The 6152-nt window shown below is 32.1% G+C and overlaps 1 pseudogene across 1 annotated transcript; it reads left to right on the forward strand.

The window, feature by feature from the left end:
* The first annotated feature begins 351 nt into the window (after positions 1-351).
* On the forward strand, positions 352-440 carry BDBG_18113 (annotated as a pseudogene). The gene has a single exon. The product of its transcript is annotated as a tRNA-OTHER (tRNA).
* Positions 441-6152: the final 5712 nt, after the last annotated feature.

Below are 6152 nucleotides of genomic sequence, written 5' to 3' on the forward strand. Positions count from 1 at the left end.
TCATAGATCATAAGAATCTCAAATACTTCACAACTACTTATAAACTCACTGAATAATAGATATAATAATCTGAGTTCTTAAATCACTTTTATTTTATAATATACTACTGTTCTGACAGTCAGAACTTGATGATAGATACTCTCTTATAATGAGAATAAGATATACTACTTAATATAATAGATATATGCTGAATAAACTGAGAATACTGACTCTTAGATCTGAAGATATTGATTAATCAAAATAGAATAACTTATAACACTATATATATTTCTCTGATTAGAATATTCTCTCTCTGAACTGATACTGATATTAATATCTTCACTTTCTCTACACTGAATAAACTGTGATATAGCCCCGGTGGCCGAATGGTTAATGCGGCCACCTGGTAGCGCCTTGGCGTGGGAAACCAAGGCGCGTGGGTTCGAAACCCACAGAGGATACATTAAATCCGGAACTCAAGCACCTCAGGTTTCTAATAAATACAGAGGTGTACAAATCGCTCCAATGAATCGCTCTATGTTCCTGGGCTGGGAAGTTATTATCGCATGTATCTAATTGTCACTCCTTTGTATTTTCCTATGTTCTTGTTATCTTGGCGTGGTCTCAACACCTGTATTTCCTCCTGTATAACCAACACTTGACCTGTATTTAACATCACGCAAGGACTCATCATAAGCTCCGCTTGCATATGAGTATAATGAAAGAATAATAATAATAATAATAACTGTGATATATAGTAGCTCAGACTGATAAACTTCTTCAGACTCTCACTGAAGCAGTATATCAAGAAGCACTCTAATTTCACTCAGAACTATATATAAGAACTGATATCTCAGAATATTTAATTAATAATGATAATACTCTGTAGTTCTGTAAATAATATTGAGTTCTCTACTTCAAATTCTTATACACTTAGATAATATAAGAGATGCATGATTCATATATAACTGATCACTCAGATTATAAATAATTATATTAAATAATCTCTTAAGAGTTCTACTGATCTGAGATATTAAATAGTATCAGATATTTTATTTAAAACTGTAATCATTATTCTTTCATCATCTTATAAAAGAACTGTAGAAAAGATCTACTGAAATCACTTAATATCTCTGATAGAATCTGATAAGATGTGATAATTGACTTCATAGTTAATCTCTCTGAGAGTAAGAGTTATAGAAATATTCTGATTATTATGAACTGATTAAGTAAAGATATAATATTAAAATCTTATAATAAGATAAATACTGAATAAGTTACTGAAGCTTTTCTACAGAGCTTATTCTATCAAATGTATGAATTACTGAGATTCATAGTATCAGATCAGAGCTGTCAATTCATAAGCACTCTCTGAACAAGAATCTATCAAGTTCTCAAGATTATATGCTGTCTGTCAACTGTCTATCACTCTGAGACTGATAATATGTCAGAATGAATAATTCAGACTGTAAAGAATTATCTCTACAAGTTCTATAATCACTTATAAAATGATTGACATAATCTACTTCTACACACAGAGATTACTATCAATAAATAAGATATTATTTTAACAGATATAAGCTTATTCTTTCTTACACACAGATATCATATGAAAGTGTTGAATCTTCTAGAGATTACACAGTTTATATCAGATCTCTGCAGTCTGATTCAGATCACTGATAATATAGTAATGAAGCTCTGAGATATCTGTGATTAAGCAGAGATCTTCATAATAACTGTGAAACAAGATCAAGAGAATTAAATCAATATTCACTGAGACTCTGCTGAATAATATAAGATAGAAGATCTGATATGATTAAATCTTAAGAATATACAAATCATATATTCATCTTATATACTAGATTATCATCATATCAAGTATAAAGTGATAAAAGTTCTAGATAGCTACAACTACTGTCTTAATACATTATCAGAGATTTATAATATATTCTATACAAGCTTGCTTCACTGCACTGTCATCAATCTGTTCTCTTCTTAACTGACTTCTGACTGACAGTCATCAGACATTATAAAAGAAGATAATGAGCTTGAGTAAGAGATTGAGAATATTCTTGATAAGAGACTCTGCAGCTGCAGCTGACAATATCTCATGAAATAAGTTAACTATGATTAACTGATCTGAACTCTGAGTTCTGTATTATCTGAAACAGTAGTCCTTGACTGATAAGAACTGCTTCTGAAAGAAGAAGACTAATGTGACAGACTGTGTCTGATTAATCATATAGACTATTCTATCATACTTTATAGATTCTTCTGCTTCACTTCATAGATTCTTCTATTTCACTATTGAATATATACACTTCAATTCTCAGTCATTCTCAATCATCAATTCTCAGCTGTTATGAACATGTATAGATTCTTCTGCTCTGAAGCTTCACTGTATATGCTATCACATACATGTATAAATATTCACTCTGATCACTAATTTCTACACTTTCTCTTTCTTTTCCTTCTTTAACATTTTTCTCTTTGTTATATAAGATCTATCAATATTATACTGATCTATTCAGTGTAGGTCTCTTACAGATAAGAATAAATACAATTTGAGTTTCTATTCATATTATTTTAAATAAATGTGATTTTTGAAGAGTTTTTAAACTTTTTTTATTGTTTTTATTGTATATTCATACTAAAAGAGAGTAGAGATAGAGTAGAATCTAATCACTATTATCAGATAGTAGATTATAACTATTTTAAAAAGTAGGAATCTTAACTGCTTGTATTATATCTAGTTTATTATCAGAGTTATTTCTCAATTCTCTAATCTTAACAGAAGTTTAAGAATTCAAATTCTGTTTACATTTAGCTGGAGAATTGAAGTTTGAAGATTTAGATAGTTAAGAGTTTCTTCTTTTTAAGCTTGTAGTTATAAGTTTACTGACTTAACTATTCTCTTCAGTTCTAGATTGACTTTGAGCTTCATCTTTTCTTCAGTTCTTTTAAGTTCTTGAAGTAAACATACATTCTTCTGAGCTAGATGCATCAGATTGCTGATAATATAGTAATAAAACTCTGAAATATCTGTGACTGAGTAGAAGTCTTTATAACAAGTGCTAAATAAGATTAAGAGAATCAGATCAATGTTTACTGAAATCTCACTAAGCAATATATAATAGAAGATCTAGTGTGATTGAATCTTAGAAATATATAGATCACACACTCATCTTGTACATTGAATTACTATTATATCAAGTATAAAGTGATAGAAGTTCTAGACAGTTATAACTACTGTCTTAATATATTATCAGAGATTTATAATGTCTTTCATATAAGCTTGCTTCATCATACTATTATCAATTCATTTCCTTCTCAACTGACTTCTGACTGACAGTTATCAGAGATTGTAGAAGAAGACAATGAACTTGAGTAAGAGATTGAAGATATTTTCAATAGAAGACCTCACAGCTGCAGCTGATAATATCTTATAAAATGAGTTAGCTATAATTATCTGATCTGAACTCTGAGCTCTGTATTATCTGAAACAGCGGCTCTTAACTGATTAAAACTACACATAATCTTATCTCTGAAAAGAAGGGACTAATGTAGCGGGCTGCGCCTGATCAATCATATAGACTATTTCATTACACTTCATAGATTTCACTGAAAGCTTCAATTCTCAGTCATCAATTCTCAGCTGAAAAACTCATGAAATTTCTATTCTTTCACTCTGAAGCTTCACTGTGTACATGTATGAATATTTACTTCAATTGCTGATTTCTGCACTTTCTTTTTTTCCTTCTCTAATATTTTTCTCTTTTATATTATAAGATCTATATATTATACTGATGTATTCAGCGTAGGCCTCTTACAGAAAAGCGTCAATTTCTAAGTCATATAGAGTAATATCTCTATTAAACTGTCTGAACAAGATTTTAGAAAAGATAATAGCTACTAGACTATCTTTTATAAGCTCTGTTAGTAATTCTCTTTTATTTAGTGAATAAATGAGAGATAGAAAACAATGCTCTGCAATTAACACTGATCTCTCAGTTATTATTATTATTATTCTTCAATTATAGATGTATGCAGTTATAGACTATGACATCTATCTGAGAATCTTTAAATCTCAGGGTTTTTCCTTTATCTATAGAGTTGTGGCGGGCTGCGCCTGATCAATCATATAGACTATTCCGTTACACTCCACAGATCTCAACCACTTCATTCTCAAACATGTATGCTCCGATTCTCAGCCATTCTCAATCACTGATCCTCGGCCGCTATGAACGCGCGTATATTCTCCCGCCCTGAAGCTCCACTGTGTATGCCATCACATACGCGTATAAATATTCACCTCAATCACTGATTCTCACACTTTCTCTTTCTTTCCTTCTCTAACATTTTTATCTTTGTTATATAAGACCTATAATATTATACTGATCTATTCAGCGTAGGCCTCTTACACTATAAAAACATTCATTGTCTTCTCATCAGAAATGATTATTTATCAAGAGATATTCAAACGCGTAACAACACATAAGAAATAGAGAAACAGTCAAACAGTTAAGTGAACACTGAGTTCTCAGATAGTTCTCAGATAGAAGCTTGCTCATCAGTCACTCTGGCCCTGCAACAAGATCTTACAAAGAGAATAAGATCTTATAAGAGAATATCAGTGAAAGACCTGAGAGTTCTGACACTCAGATATATGAGAATACAATTACACATCTGACAATTGATATAATCATGTCTAATGATAATATGAAACTCTGAAACATGAGCATAGATGCAGTGTCACAGTGACTCTGAGCAATGTTGAAACTATAATAATAATAAATAGCTGATATGCATGCAACTCAATAACATTAATACAAAGAGATTCAATAACTAACTCACATGATTTCAACATCTACAGAATTAAATACAAAAGCACTGAAAGAATACTTAGATGCTTTCATATATTTCAATACTTTCAATCTCACTCTCTACTCATTATAAAGGATGAAAATACTCATGAAACTGAGTGTAGATGAAGATGTCATCAGTTTATTAATCAATCAAGATTGATATATCAATGAATAATTGAAAGATCACATGAAACAGAAGTTTCATTCATGAATGAAAGCATGTGAATCAGTGTTACAAATATCTGATAATATTATAAAATATCTTGATATTCTGTTCTGAGATACTGTTATGTAACAAAAAGTATTAGATTGACTATAGAGTACTTAACAGAGAAATATTTCTCTTATAACATTCATTTCTAACTTTAATATCAAGATTCTAGAAGCAGGTGATCAATCTTGAGAGAATTAAATAAAGATTAGCATACTCAAGAAGACATTAACTTTCAAACTCTTACAAGCTCTTATTATTATTATTATTCTTCAATTATAGATGTATGCAGTCAGAGACTATGACATCTACCTGAGAATCTTTAGTTCTCAGGGTTTTTCCCATATCTATAGAGTCAACTATTATACATTTATCAATTTCAAATATGCAAAATCAGAAAATTCCAGCTCAGAATACAAAAACTGTTTACAAATTGCAGTATTTCAACACCTTCTGATAGTTTGAAATCATTTGAAAATATTATGACAAAAGAAAAGAGAACATAGTCTTAAAGATAGACACATTAAATAGATAGAGAAAAGAACAGAAGGAAACAAGTACAGTAAAGAGAGACCTACGGGCGCTAGCCACCCGCAGGATGCACATTAAGCTAATTACATTTAACCCTCTATAATTAACTGACCACCGCGTCCGTCTTCTCGGGCCAGCCACTAATTTCCAGGGGTGTTAGTTAGTGGCTGCCACCGCCCACTTGGTGATGTACACACCAAGCTTCCAGTTGCTGATCTCGGCCCCATTAGATGCTCATAGGCCTACCAATCAGCTGTCATGGCCTCGCCCTGTGTTAGGGACTAACCTTAGGCTTGATGACTGCAGTCCTCCCTGCCAGTATTAGGGCTTGGCAGGGAGCTTGCAGGCTCTAGCCTATCAGGGTGCCCTGCCTAGGGCCTAGATGCGCGTCTAGGCCTGCTAGTTAGGTGGTTTTCAAAATCATTCCCTGTATTTGGGGGGGAGCTAGGCTCCGATGACGGCCCTAGTTAGGAACTCGCTTAAGTAGTGTATAATCACTACATTAGGCTTGGCTCTATATTGTTAGAACCGTGACAGGTGCACAGTAGAATAGTGGGACATTGGCA

Source organism: Blastomyces gilchristii (assembly GCF_000003855.2).
Source record: "Blastomyces gilchristii SLH14081 genomic scaffold supercont1.84, whole genome shotgun sequence".
Classification (NCBI taxonomy): domain Eukaryota; kingdom Fungi; phylum Ascomycota; class Eurotiomycetes; order Onygenales; family Ajellomycetaceae; genus Blastomyces; species Blastomyces gilchristii.